The sequence below is a fragment of the Dama dama genome, chromosome 30 (assembly GCF_033118175.1).
Source record: "Dama dama isolate Ldn47 chromosome 30, ASM3311817v1, whole genome shotgun sequence".
In the NCBI taxonomy this organism is placed as follows: Eukaryota; Metazoa; Chordata; class Mammalia; order Artiodactyla; family Cervidae; genus Dama; species Dama dama.
The window spans coordinates 81997822-82013139 of NC_083710.1; positions in this window are offsets into that span (position 1 = coordinate 81997822).

Genomic DNA, 15318 nt, shown 5'->3' on the forward strand with positions numbered 1-15318 from the left:
AGAGTAGAAGATAGGGCTTGTAAACTAAAGCCTTAGGCAAATAGGAATTTAAATAAGCCTTCACATATATGAGGCACCACGCTTAACCAATGAGCTGAGTGAATGATTCAGTCTGAATAGATCCGAGCCTATATTTATTTATTTGTTACCCTAATTTGGAAGCCTCTTCTCTGCTGTCACTTTTTTTCCCCTAGTCCATTTCTTTTCACTTTGGGTCTTCATCTAGACATGCTCTGCTTCCCTGACTGTCTTCTCTCCTCCTCCCATAAACGAAGGAGGTGACCTGCAGTCTTTTTCAAGTCTGGCATTCAGTTCGAATGCTCTCATTCCCCAAATGGTCCAGTCCTGACTGTGACGTCCTGCACTTTGGTGACTCCTGTCCACCAGGTATCATCACCCCTTGTAGAGACAGCAGTCAGAGGGCCATCATCACACTTCCACAGATAACTCTTCAAAACTGATCGCAAGTTATACCACTATGTGGGTGTGCATGTTTACACGCACACACATTTATTCTGCATGCCTTACAATGAAGAAAAGGACAAAGGGAAAAAAAGATGTTTGGGATACCTTTAATTCTGATATCTGGGAAAGAAAGCCTGGCCAACATTTTTTAATGTCAACTTCTAGGCTTTTTTTTTTTTTTTTTTTTGTATAAACCTTATAAAAGCTGTTTGACTGAAAATGAAACCAGATAGAAGTATGTGTCTCTTTGACCTACTGTGGAATATTCTATCATCTTATGAGTTGCTTTTTAATACTGCTTTCAGAATCCATCTTTTTGGTAGCTGCTTTAGGAAACAAATCAGAAGTCTACTGCCCGGAGCTGGAATAAGTTAGTCCAAGGTTCCTAAACGCTGAACCATGGATGGGGTACATCGGAACTACCTGGAGGCTTTACAGAACACAGACTCTCCATTCCTGGGAATTCTTGGCCATTGGTCTAAGAAAGAGCCTAGAAGTCTGAACCCCCCTGCCTGACAACTGTTCCCAGCCTGTCTGTAGCAGCCGGCAGGCAGTAGCTGTCCATCGACAGGGCAGGGGACAAGTGGGTTGTTTTCACATAGTTGAAGTGCCAGCCGATTGGGAGGGATTAGCCCTCTGCATGGCTCTACGGGGCACACTGGTGAAGTAAGTTTCCAGGAGGCAGATTTGGGCACAATCGGAAAGAATTCTGTAACAAGCCGAGCCCCGAAACAACTGATCACGGGGAACCTAGCATGATGGAAAGTGGGCCAGATTTAGAGCCAGAAGATGCAAGACTGGATAAAAGTTTGTGTGTGTATTAGTTGCTTCAGTCATGTCCTGCTCTTTGTGACCCCATGGGCTGTCGCTTGCCAAAACTTCTCTGTCCATGGGATTCTCCAGGCAAGAACACTGGAGTGGGTTGCTATTTCCTCCTCCAGGGGATCTTCCCGAGCCAGGGATCCAACCCGCATGTCCCGAGTTGTGGGCAGATTCTTTACCAGCTGAACCACCAGGAAAGCCCAGAAAAAGGTTTACGCGGGCTCAGCGAGAAAGCTGCGTATATGGGGCCACTCTGCCTTCCTGCATCAGCATGGATCCCGAGGTACCACTGAGCTGTCTTCCAACTCTCTTGGCCAGTGGTCCTCGACCCAGGGGAGCCCTCCTTTCCTCCCAGCAAAGTTTGGCAACTTGGAGACCATCTGCCAACTTTGGCTTGTCACACCTGGGAGAGGGGATACTGCTAGACGTTTTATGTCACACAAGACAAACCCCCTACTCCCACCACCCCGCAAAGACCCATCCCACGTGAAAGGTCAGCAGGGCCCAGATTGAGAACCCTAGTCTACGTGATGGGTGGGAGTTGTCACGCAGGGTAAATTCTAATTGCCATCCTGTAAATACCGTCTACCAGCAGGCTGATCCCTGCCTCCTGATGCTCAGTGTTTTCATCCATAAAATGGGTGCGTTCGCACTTACAGAGTGGCCGATACACGCCGGATTCTGAGCCACAGCCTCACAGAGACCCAGCATTGCAGCCCCTGGCTTTTTCTGGTTTCTTACAGGACCAGACCTAGAGACAAGGATTTGAAAGAAAGTATTTTGTGGGGTAGCGGGGCAGTGGCGGGGGGGGGGGGGGTGGGGTGGGGGCGGACAAGGAAAGGAGAATAGTCCAGAGGAGGATGTTTAGAAGTGGTGTCTACCACAGGGGGTGTCCCAGGTCGCTCAGCAGTAAAGAATCCGCCTGCCGGTGCAGGAAACACAAGAGATGCCAGTTCAGTCCCTGGGTTGGGAAGATCCCCTGGAGAAGGAAATGGCAACCTACTCCCGTATTCTTGCCTGGGAAATCCCATGGACAGAGGAGCCTGGTGGGCTACAGTCCATGGGGTCGCAAAGAGTCGGACACGACTGAGCAGGCACGCACACATGTATCTACCACAGGGGACAACACAAAATTAATCACATGGGGAAAGGCTTGGAAATGAGGCAAAATACAGACCTCAGAACTATTCTACTCTAGGTTTGGAGGGCTTCTGGGCTGTCTTTACACCAACAAGTAGGCATAGCTACAGAGACAGAGGCTGCAGCATTCAGATGTGTCTAAGGAATAGTGAGATGGTCTCAGTTCCCTGCTTATGATAAGAAGTGAAATTTTATACATCGGAAAGAATCTGGTGCAGCATCTGGTGGTCTAGAAGGTCATCAACAACACATCTTGTATTAAATTGTATGTCGTCCAAGTCGTGGGCTGGACTAGAAGTTTGCTTGGAAGGGCTCTGGGTCATTCTCTGAATCAAATGGAAAAGCTGAGCGTCAAGGCTTCAGAAATAACAGACCCAGGGCAGCTCTGGTCCTAGACAGCTCAGCAGCATCAGGCATTCATGGCCTCCTCTTTGAACAGTGTCACGGGGGCCTCAACCATAGTCACCTTCCACCTGTGCAACTGCAAATTCAGAACCTGGGGGACACGATTCTGACTGGTCTAACCTGGTCATAAGTTCTGCCTCCTAGACAGGGCTGGTCCGGGTGAGAGACGCATCTGGTGGGGTCACGAGGAGCAGGGCTGGCAACTCCAAGAGGGAAGCTGAGCCCCAAATGAGCAATTTTGTGTGTGGCCCTCCTCTTCTCCCCACCATCCTGTGCATGCCCACTTTCTTATTTTCATAAACACAATTTAAAAATGGGGCTCCATCTTCTCGACAATGGAAGATAACTTCAAAGCTCAGTTGGTAAAGAATCCACCTGCAATGCAGGAGACCCCAGTTCAATTCCTGGGTTGGGAAGATCCCCTGGAGAAGGGATAGGCTACACATTCCAGTATTCTTGGGCTTCCCTCGTGACTCAGCTGGTAAAGAGTCCGCCTGCAATGTGGCAGACCGGGGTTCAATCCCTGGGTTGGGAAGATCCCTTGAAGAAGGGAAAGGCTACCCACTCCAGTATTCTGGCCTGGAGAATTCCATGGGCTGTATAGTCCATGGAGTCGCAAAGAGTCGGACACGACTGAGTGACTTTCACTTTACTTTTCACTGGCCACTGCATCCGGAGAGAATGGAGCCGTTCTTCAATTTGAAACCTCTAGATGATGCCATTGTTTCACTAGTTCCATGCTTCCCTCTCAATAGGCAGGCATTCCCGGGAGACCAGAGACAATAACTGTTTCATCACTACTTATCATGAGCCACTGGTCCCAACCCAGAATATGAAAAAGAGGCTCACTGCTTTTCACATAACCTTTCCCAAAAGTTCTACCAAGGAAGAGTTGCTGATCAGACAAAGATATGTCCACCATCCTTACTCATGGCTTCCCAGGTGGCTCAGATGATAAAGGATCTGCCTGCAATGTGGGAGACCTGGGTTCAATCCCTGGGTAGGGAAGATCCCCTGGAGAAGGGAATAGCAACCCACTCTAGTATTCCTGCCTGGAGAATCCCATGGACAGAGGAGCCTGGCGGGCTACAGTCCATAGGGGCACAAATAGTCAGACATGACTGAGTGACTACCACACTCTATCCTTACTTATAAGGGAGACTGTAGTAGGAATACACTTCCAGGGAAGTGAGAGTCTTGGTGGAGAACTAGATGTCCTCCGAAACCCTGGTAACCACTAACATTTAAAAAGTGTGTGACTTTTCAGTGTGTTATGCAGATAATAATTGGTCACAGAGAAGTGCACATCCAGAATTTCTGACCCCTTAATTATTTGGAAATACAGTGCCTCAAAGTCCATGATACTCATGTCAAATACTGGGTTGGCCAACAAATTGGTTCATATTTTTCCATATCATCTTATGGAAAAATACAAACTTTTTGACCAACCCAATAATTTAGGGCTGCAGCATACCCCTTCACCTGCCAGACTTCTGGGGGAGCCCCTGAGGGTGCCAGGGGAAAGGGTTCATTGATGCTGCTACGGGGAAATGTAAAGATCTAGACCAGTCAGCACTGTGGAGAATCAGACATAGGAAACCTGCCCAGCAGGACCTTACAGTAGAATTCTTCTTGTCTTGGTTTGGCTGAAACATAAAGAAGATGGATGCCTTGTCTTGTTAAAGAGAGACTACCACCAGAAATTTTAAAGTCGGAGTTAAAAAAAACATTTAGGTAACACTTAAATTTTGTCAGGCTTGTGGATATAGAAGCATTTGTTTCTATTTCATTTTAAATACCCTTTATATAATGACAAACATTACCAGTGAGGAGCGAAGAAAGACTATGAGTGAAATAATCCAATATGTTTGGAAACAGCGAGTGAAGTTCCAGTCTTTTCATTTTAAAAATAGCACAAGCCTGGTCCTAAGCGTCTGAGTCCATACTCAATCACACGGAAAGGGCTGGCTCCCTGTAAATTATCCGCCTTGTAAAATGGCTCTGACAGGAAACCATAGCAGTCTTGATGGAGTTCCATGCATTTTGGAGAAGAGATGTACTTGGTTGTTTGTTTCTATTTTCGCTTTTTCCTCAAGCCAGTTCTTAAAGACAGATGTCCCTTCAAAGAAATGTCATCATTATTTTAGAAGAATCTTCTACTGTCACCATGTATAAATCACAGTTGGTCATCGCCAAGGTTCATGTCATCAAAATAGCCAAGAATGCTTTGGAGCTGAGCTTATGCTTGTGATATTCATCACATGGAGGAATGTCATACTTGTGAAATAAGTTTACAGAAGAAATTCTGACATCAAAATGTCTGTGAAATAAGAGTGAGCTTGCTAATTGTTGTTTAGTTGCTAAGTCATGCAATCGCTTTTGCAATCCCGTGGACTGTAGCCTGCCAGGCTCCTCTATCCATGGAATTCTCCAGTCAAGAATACTGGAGGGGGTTGCCATTTCCTTCTCCAGGGGATCTTCTTGACCCAGGGATCGAACCCGTGTCTCCTTCATTAGCAGGCAGATTCTTTACCACTGAGCTATCAGGGAAGCCCAGTTTGCTAGTAACATCACTCTTAATTTAAAATTTAGTAAAGCGTAACTTTTTGATGTTTATCTTAGTCCTAGGATAGATGGAACCAAATGAATCTATTGGTCTGAAAAAAAAAATAAACCCTCACAGTAAGTCAACTTTGAGAGTAAGGATGGGAGACGTTCCCTGGGTTCCAGGTTTATTGTCAGATCTAGGAAGCAGAAGTGACTGCAACAACCTCCCAGCTCCCCGCCAGGAGCGCATGCCTCCAATGCCATCTGTTCTTTCCGTATCGCCATCAGCTGCTTGGAAATGGTGCTTTTTAGAGGGGCTTAGTGGTAACTCATCATGCTCCAGTTTTAGCAACAGCAGTTGACCCGTCCGTGTTCAGAAAGATCATTTTTTCCCAACAGATTTCGACTAGGAAAGAATGTTTACCTGGTGGGACTATTCTGGGACGAGCCGCCATGGAGCATTCCTCTCATTCTTTCCCCTCATTCTCGGGCTGACTCCGTTTGAGAGGCACGGGTGCTCATCGAGGGCTGTGCGGTCATGGGTTTGGGAAGATGTGAGGGGGCGTGAGGGGGTAGAGAGGCAGCTCCGTGGGAGCCAGTCGTCCCTCTCGCCAGCTGTGTGTTCCCAGAGAAGTCACACCCGCAACCTCCCTTCCCTTCCTCTGTTAGAGATGATAACATCTCCTAAGTACTTACCCTGTAGGTCCTTTTAGGAGTCAGGGGAGACAAAGGATACAAACCAGCTATGAAAATTACAAGGCTTCTGTAAGCTTTGGGCTTCCCAGGTGGTGCTCGTGGTAAAGAACCTGCCTGCCAATGCAGGAGACAACAAGAGACGTGGGGTTCTGTCCCTGGGTCGGGAAGATCCGTGGGAGGAGGGCATGGCAACCCACTCCAGTACTCTTGCCTGGGAGATCCCATGGACAGAGGAGGCTGGTGGGCTACAGTCCATGGGGTCACAAAGAGTAGGACACGACTGAGTGACTAACACTAAAGTATTTTCAAAGATGCTTTAGAAATGCATATCCAAGAATGAAAGAAAAGAAAACCATGCCATAAACGAAGAGGGAACTCAAAGCCACAGTAGGAAGTGAACGAATTCATGCCACCAGAGTCTGGGGTGTGTTAGACCTGGGTGCAGGCCTGGAATCCAAAGCCTTTGGGGTTTTGATGCTTTTGGAAGCCAGAAGTTATGACCTTGGGAAGACAGGATGGTTGATCTGGGACCAGGGTGAATCCAGGTTTGGGGCAGGCCCTGATGTTTATGCAATCATGGGGGAGTATTCTCTTTAAGGAAAAAAAAAATTAATTATGAATACAAAATCGGGTCCAAAAATAATATTTATTTAAAATAAGAAAGCACCAAAGTTAACAAAATCTTAAAAGGTGAAAAATAATATATTAACATTCATGATTTACTATGTATACCAACTATAATTATTATAACTATATAATATATTGTAATACATAATTATAACAATAGAATATAATAATTATTATATAAGTAAAACCTAAAAAGTACAACAAACTAGTGAATTAAACAAGTAAGCAGGCTCACAGATATAGAGAGTAGACTAGTGGTTAGCAGTGGGGAGAGGGAGAGGGGAGGGACCATACAGATAGCGAGGGGGAAAAAAGAGTTATTACGGGATTATATGAAACCATGTATGTCAAATGTTTGAAAATTATAAAGCACTATAGAACTTAAAGAATCTTTCATTCAATAAAAAATTTTTTAAGATGAAAAATAGAATATTTAAAAAATAATGTAGTAATAGTCATGATTTACTACATATAATAAATAAAATGTTAAGTATATAACACATACTATGCCATTACAACTATACAATGTAATAATTGTGTACTTTATAATAATTAACTGTATTATATAATATAATAATAACTATGTAAGAATATATTAAATGTTTGTATTAGTATAATACAAAATTGACTTACTGCAATAAGTAAATATTTCCTAAATTTTAGGCTGCCTACTTTTTGACCATTTTATATGGTACCAATATATTTCTTAGAGAAGATAAAACATTAATAAAATTTTTTTCTTCTGTCAAGGTTCATTTAAATTTATTTCAATTAAGATATATTGATTTAGCTTGACAACCCATTATTGGTAATATCATGTGAATTTTTGGTGGTGGTTTAGTTGCTAAGTCATGTCCAACTCTTGCAACCCCATGGACTGTAGCCCACCAGGTTCCTCTGTCCAAGGAATTTCCCAGGCAAGAATACTGGAGTGGGTTGCCATTGCCTTCTCCAGGGGATCTTCCTGACCCAGGGATCGAACCCGGGTCTCCTGCACTGCAGGCAGATTCTTTACTAACTGAGCTACAAGGGAAACCAATGAGAATTTTTAGGTTGTCAAATTTACTTCTTTCACACATGACTTGTAAGATTATGGGGCGCTTAAATTATTCTTATGAATAGGCTGGCTGTAAATATTCTTTGAATTGATTCTACTTTTGAAAAGATTGTGATCTATGCCCTTGTTTCTGTAGTGAATTGTAAGTTTTATTTTTATCTTCTCCAGTGTCAGTATTTCATATTAAACACTAAGAAGTTTAATCTTTTTTCCCAATGTGTTCGTATTACTCCTTTCTCTTTATTAACTGGTAGGAGAATTATGCTTAAGTCCTTGAACTCGAGGCATCTGTGGGCTTGAACTCCAAGATGCAGACAGAGGGAAAATGAACCCACTTAAATTAAGGGGACGTATCTGACAGAGAGAGAAAGGACACGTATCTCACGCACACACACAAACACACATACACTCACACACTCACCCATACATAGATGGAGAGAGAGAATGATATTGTAAAGAAAAAACAAGATGGAGGCCCCAGCTTGAAGACAGCCCTGCACCAAATTCTGAGTCACGTGACCGAAGTTTAACCTGTCCTGAATTCCCCCAAATGCTGACTCTTGACCTTCAACAAAACTCCCCTTTCAGTGGGATAGAGGTAACATGAGCTCTCATAAATCACCTTATTAGGCCGTCTGCCAATAAAGATCTTTCTTCTTAAACTCTTTGGCTGGATCTTCAGCAAGAAAACTCAACTTAAGCTCACCCCGTGCGGGGTGACCTTCCAGCCTCCTGGCTGGCCAACCTGGAACAAGCCGGCCTCTGAGGGCTCTGTCCTAGAAGGAGAGTGAGTTTCCAGGAACCCATCACAACAGAGAGTGAGGTGCTTCCTTCTTCTGCTTTTCACTAGTTGTGAGAGCCCAGCTCTTATACTGCAGGTATACTTGCCCCTGCAAGTCTCCTGCTCCCAGAGTGGGCTTCTTGCTAAATAATAGATTCCTATCAAGAAAACCTCTCTGAGCATTTTTTTTTAACAGATCTAAAATCTCTCTTTTTTAAACTTTTTATTTTATATTGGAGTATAGCCAGTTGAATGGAAAATATAAATATAAATTTACAGCCAGTTAAATGTTAAAACTCAACATTCAGAAAACTAAGATTATGGCATCCGGTCCCATCACTTCATGGCAAATAGATGGGGAAACAGTGGGAACAGTGACAGACTTTGGTTTTTGGGGCTCCAAAATCACTGCAGATGGTGACTGCAGCCATGGAATTAAAAGATGCTTGCTCCTTGGAAGAAAAGCTATGACCCACCTAGACAGCATATTAAAAAGCAGAGACATTACTTTGCCGACAAAAGTCTGTCTAGTCAAATCTATAGTTTTGAGAGTTGAACTATAAAGAAAGCTGAGCACTGAAGAACTGATGCTTTTGAACTGTGGTGTTGGAGAAGGCTCTTGAGAGTCCGTTGGACTGCAAGGAGATCCAACCAGTCCATCCTAAAGGAAATCAGTCCTGAATATTCATTGGAAGGACTGATGCTGAAGCTGAAACTCCAATACTTTGGCCACCTGATGCGAAGAACTGACTCATCTGAAAAGACCCTGATGCTGGGAAAGATTGAAGGCAGGAGGAGGAGGGGATGACAGAGGATAAGATGGTTGGATAGCATTTCCGACTCAATGGACATGAGTTTGAGCAGGCTTCAGGAGTTGGTGATGGACAGGGAAGCCTGGAGTGCTGCAGAAACCCCTGGCGTGCTCCAAGGGGTCGCAAAGAGTCAGACACGACTGAGCGACTGAACTGAACTGATAGCCAGTTAACAAGGAGGCATGGCAACCCACTCCAGTCTTCTTGCCTGGAGAATCCCCTGGACAGAGGAGCCGGGGGCCACGGTCTGGGGGGTCACAAAGGGTTGGACACAACTGAAGCGGCTGAGCACACACGTGCGCACACATAGCCCGTTAACAATGTTATGATAGTTTCAGGTGAGCAGAAAGGGACTCAACCATGCATATACCTGGATCCATTCTCCCCGAAACTCCGCTCCCATCCAGGTGCCACATGACCCTGAGCAGAGTTCCCTGCCCTCTACAGGAGGCCCTTGTTGGTGATCCATTTTAAACAAAGCAGCGTGTACATGTCCCTCCCAAACTCCCTATGTAGCCCCCTCCCCCTGTCCTTCTCCCCTGGGAGCCATACGTTTGTTCACTGTGAGTCTGTTCCCGTTTTGTAAATAAGCTCATTTGCATCTTGTCCTTTCAGATTCTGCACATAAGGGATATCATACAGTGTTTCTCTTTTTCTGTCTGACTTACTTCACTTACTGTGACAATCTCTAGGCTCATCCACGTTGCTGTGAATGGTATTATTTCATTCTTTTCTTTATGACTGAGTAATATTTCACTGGGCTTCCCCGCTGGCTCACAGTGAAGAATCCACCTACAATGCAGGAGACTCAGGAGGCGTGGGTTCGATTCCTGGGTCAGGAAGATCCCCTGGAGGAGGGCATGGCAACCCACTCCAGTCTCCTTGCCTGGGAAAACCGATGGACAGAGGAGCCTGGTGGGCTACAGCCGATGGGGCGGCAAAGAGTCGAACACGACTGAACTGCCTGAGCGCACACGCAAAAGCAAGGGAAGTCATGAACATGATAAAATGGATCCTCTGAGAGCCCTCAGCACAGATTATATTAAATGGAGGCAAATGACAAAGACGGAGATAAGAAAGGCATCAGCAGTCACTTTTCCCGTTCAGCCTTGTGCTCCTGGTTTGGACAGTACAATAAAAGCAAGGAAATGAAATCAGAGGTATTGTGGCTGGAAAGGAAGAAAGAAATTTCATACAGAAGGATTTTCTTTTTTCTTTTTTTTTTTTTTATAGAGTTACATGTATTCCCCATCCCGATCCCCCCTCCCACCTCCCTCTCCACCCGATTCCTCTGGGTAGAAGGATTTTCAATATGGATTAACCTATACATTCTATCAACAAATTGTTAGAACTAATGAAAGAGTTTAAGTTTATACAAGACCATGTCCAAAAACCATGTCATATGCTAACCACAAAATTTTAGAAAGCATAATTTTTAAAATATGCCATTTACAATATAACAAAAATGATCAGGAACCAAGGGATAAACCTTTTGGAGATGTTCTGGGAAACTGTCTCTTTCAAGATCTTTCCATATAGTTTGTGGAAAACCAGCTCCAGATAAATACTCCCATGTACGTGGCATAAAGAAAACAGGAGCTGCGGTAAACCGCCTCGTTAGGACATGTGCCAAAAACGACACTGCTCTTTCTACAGCTGGTGACTAGAATTTCAGCAAGAAAACTCTGAAACTTTAGGAGCTTCACGTATTCTCTATTTTCTTTTTCTTGTCTTCAGTTATTCTGTTAAAGTGTATCACACTTTTATTTGCTTATATCAAAATAAACGGAAAGAAAAATCCAGAAGCAGGAAATAAAAGTAAACGGGGGGTGGGGGGGGGGAGTAAACGGGGAAAATCATGCAAAATCACAAAGTAATTCTGGGTGCCTTCAGAGACAGAAGGCCCTGGAACGACCCACTCTCTCAGTGGGAGAGTGAGCGCTGACAATCTCTGGAATGAAAGATGACATTTGAACGTGTGCTCAGTCATGTCCGACTCTTTGCAACCCCATAGACTCTAGCCGCCCAGGCTCCTCTGTCCATGGGATTCTCCAGGCAAGAATCCTGGAGTGGGTGTCCATTTCCTCCTCCAGGGGATCTTCCCAACCTAGGGATCGAACCTGCGTTCTTTACATCTATCGCCTGCCTTAGCAGGTGGATTCTTTACCACTAGCACCACCTGGGAGGTATTTACTGGCTCATTTCTTAGATTCCAAATGGTGTTGTCAATGGTAATAAGAACTCGATCTCTTTTTAATTGGTGTCATGAATACAACCCATCGGCCAAAGGAAAACAAACGTGTGTGCTACCAAGAGACTAGTAATGCCACCTGACCCAGGTACACTTTTCAGTTTTCAAAACCGACTCATACACATCATCTCATTTGATGCTCATAGTGATTTTGTGAGATGCACAAAAATAGCATCAAAAACAGGGGATGGTAGCCTAGGAGAAATTCCATTAAACATTTTTCCAAGGGAAGCAGCAAGCTTATAGGACAGCAACATTTAACAGAGTAAAAAGCAAAACAATGGGTCAAATAAAAATAAACTTCCTCCACGAAAGAAATAATTGATAAGCTGGACCCCATTCAAATTAAAACTTCCACTCTGCAAAGGGCAAATATATATCCAGAGAACAAGACAGGCCACAGATGGAGAGAAAATAATTGCAAAAGATATATCTAAAAAAGATACATTTGACAAAGTACTGTGATCTAAGCTGTACAAAGAACACTTAAAATTCAACAGTAAGAAAATGAGCAACCTGATTTAAAAATGGGCCAAAGCCCTTCACAGACACTTCACCAAAGAAGATACACAGATGGCTAATAATCATATGAAAAAATGCTCCACATCATACATCATCAGTTCAGCTCAGTCGTTCAGTCGTGTCCGACTCTTTGTGACCCCATGAACCACAGCACACCAGGCCTCCCTGTCCATCATCAACTCCCAGAGTCCACCCAAACCCATGTCCATCGAGTCGGTGATGCCATCCAACCAAGTCATCCTCTGTTGTCCCCTTCTCCTGCCCTCAATCTTTCCCAGCATCAGGGTCTTTTCCAATGAGTCAGCTCTTTGCATCAGGTGGCCAAAGTATTGGAGTTTTAGCTACAACATCAGTCCTTCCAATGAACACCCAGGACTGATTTCCTTTAGGATGGATGACTGGTTGGGTCTTCTTGCAGTCCAAGGGACTCTCAAGAGTCTCCTCCAGCACCACAGTTCAAAAGCATCAATTCTTTTGCACTCAGCTTTCTTTATAGTCCAACTCTCACATCCATACATGACTACTGGAAAAACCATAGCCTTGACCAGACGGACCTTTGTGGACAAAGCAATGTCTCTGCTTTTCAATATGCTGTCTAGGTTGGTTATAACTTTCCTCCCAAGGAGTAAGTGTCTTTTAATTTCATGGCTGCAATCACCATCTGCAGTGATTTTGGAGCCCAGAAAATAAAGTCAGCCACTGTTTCCACTGCTTCCCCATCTATTTGCCATGAAGTGATGGGACCGGATGCCATGATCTTAGTTTTCTGAATGTTGAGCTTGTAGCCAATTTTTTCACTCTCCTCTTTCACTTTCATCAGGAGGCTCTTTAATTCTTCTTCACTTTCTGCCATAAGGGTGGTATCATCTGCATATCTGAGGTTATCGATATTTCTCCCGGCAATCTTGATTCCAGCTTGTGCTTCTTCCAGCCCAGCATTTCTCATGATGTACTCTGCATATAAGTTAAATAAGCAGGGTGACAATATACAGCCTTGACGTACTCCTTTTCCTATTTGGAACCTGTCTGTTGGTCCATGTCCAGTTCTAACTGTTGCTTCCTGACCTGCATACAGGTTTCTCAAGAGGCAGGTCAGGTGGTCTGGTATTCCCATCTCTTTCAGAATTTTCCACAGTTTATGTGATCCACACAGTCAAGTGCTTTGGCATAGTCAATAAAGCAGAAATAGATGTTTTTCTGGAACTCTCTTGCTTTTTCGATGATCCAGCGGATTTTGGCAATTTGATCTCTGGTTCCTCTGCCTTTTCTAAAACCAGCTTGAACATCTGAAAGTTCATGGTTCATGTGTTGCTGAAGCCTGGCTTGGAGAATTTTGAGCATTACTTTACTAGCGTGTGAGATGAGTGCAATTGTGGGGTAGTTTGAGGACATCATCAGGGAAATGCTAATTAGAACAACACTGAGATACCTCTGTCCCCCTGTTAGAATGACCAAATTCCAGAGCACTGGCAACAGCAAGTGCTGGTAGAAATGTGAAGCCACACGAATCCTCAGTCACTGCTGGTGACGATGCGAAAGGGTACAGCCATTTTGGAAGACCGTTTGGTGCTCTCTTAGAAAACTAAACGTACTCTTACCATGGGATCCAACAGCCTTGCTCTTTGGTTTACCCAAAGCACTTGAAAATGTATGTCTACACACACAAACTGCACATGGATGTTGACAGTTGCTTTACTCATAAACTCTTAGTTGCGGAACTTGGAAGCAATAGATGAATGGATAAAGAAATTGTAATCCATCCAGATAATGGAATACATTCTTCAGTGCTAAAAAGAAATGAGCTTAAAAAAAAAGACATAGAAGAATCTGAAATGCATATTACTAAGTGGATGAAGCCAATTTGAAAAGTATATGTACTGTATGATTCCAACTATGTAGCATTCTAGAAAAGGCAAAACTATAGTAAAAAAAAAAAAGATCAGTGGCTGTCAGGGGCTAAAGGAAAGGTAGGAATGAAAAAGAATTAAGCACATAGGGTATTTAGGGCATGAAATTATTCTGTTTGATGCTATCATGGTGAGTACACATCATCATGGATTTGTCAAAATTGATGGAACATACAACTCTAAGAACGAATGTTAACGTAAACTATGGACTTTAGGTGAGGCTGATGTTTTGATGCAGGTTCACAGATCTGTCACAAAGGGACCATCCTGGTGGGAATGTTGATGGAGACTGTGCATGTGGTGGGGAGTATACGGGAACTCTTTGCACTTACTCCTCAGTTACGCTGTGAACCTCCAACGGCCTTAAACAATAAAATCATTGATTTAAAGCCCAAAATGGCAGTGAAAAGCCTCAAGATTTAACATTTTAGTTAAGAGACTTAAATGACAATACAGGGTGGGTTCCATTTTAGTTTTCTTTGAGAAAAAAATTTCACAAGTCGATCTTTTGCTAATCCCTTCTCACAATGCTTAATAGAAAACCCTGAGCAGAAATCAGAATTCAATCATCAAGTCGGTGCAAGTTGAAACCCCGAATTGCAGGGCAGCTTAAGTGCTTTACACATGTGTCAAGAGATCAGCTGATTCAGTTACAGTCTTGGTCATCTGCCCAGCACAGCAGTAGGGTGGCATTATCAGTGGAACCGGTCCGGGATCATCTTTTCATTCCAGACATATGAATCACTCTAGATATTGGAACAACACAGTGACTACTCCCAAAGGAAAGGGGTTGCAGGATGCCTCAACACATAGACAATACGATCGGAAATACTCAATTACACATATGTGGAAAACAGCGATCTGATCTTGTGGTATCTCTTTGAGAAGCCCAAGATAGACAGGAGAGAATATGCAAATGCTCTCTTTCACTTAGAAGATGAGGGTGATAAAATGCACATTTCATGAAAGATGTATGTGTTAGCTGTCCCAGAATGTGCTCGTTCCAGTCCAAAACGCATGCTGAGTTATCCCCACCATTTAAAAACCTCTGGCGTTGCAGATGGTCAGAGAATTGTGTCCCAAATTTAGCCTCTCTCTCTGTCTCTCTTTCTCTTAACTGTTCTGGCACACTGAGAGCTGTAGGATCATAGGCCGTTTATAATTGCTTCAACTCCCTCCAACTTATCACTCATTTTATTTAGAATATATCAATCTCATTTTTATATTTTTATGGGTGTTTCTTATTTAGAGTATACATCTTTCCACTCTCTTGGTTTAATTAATTT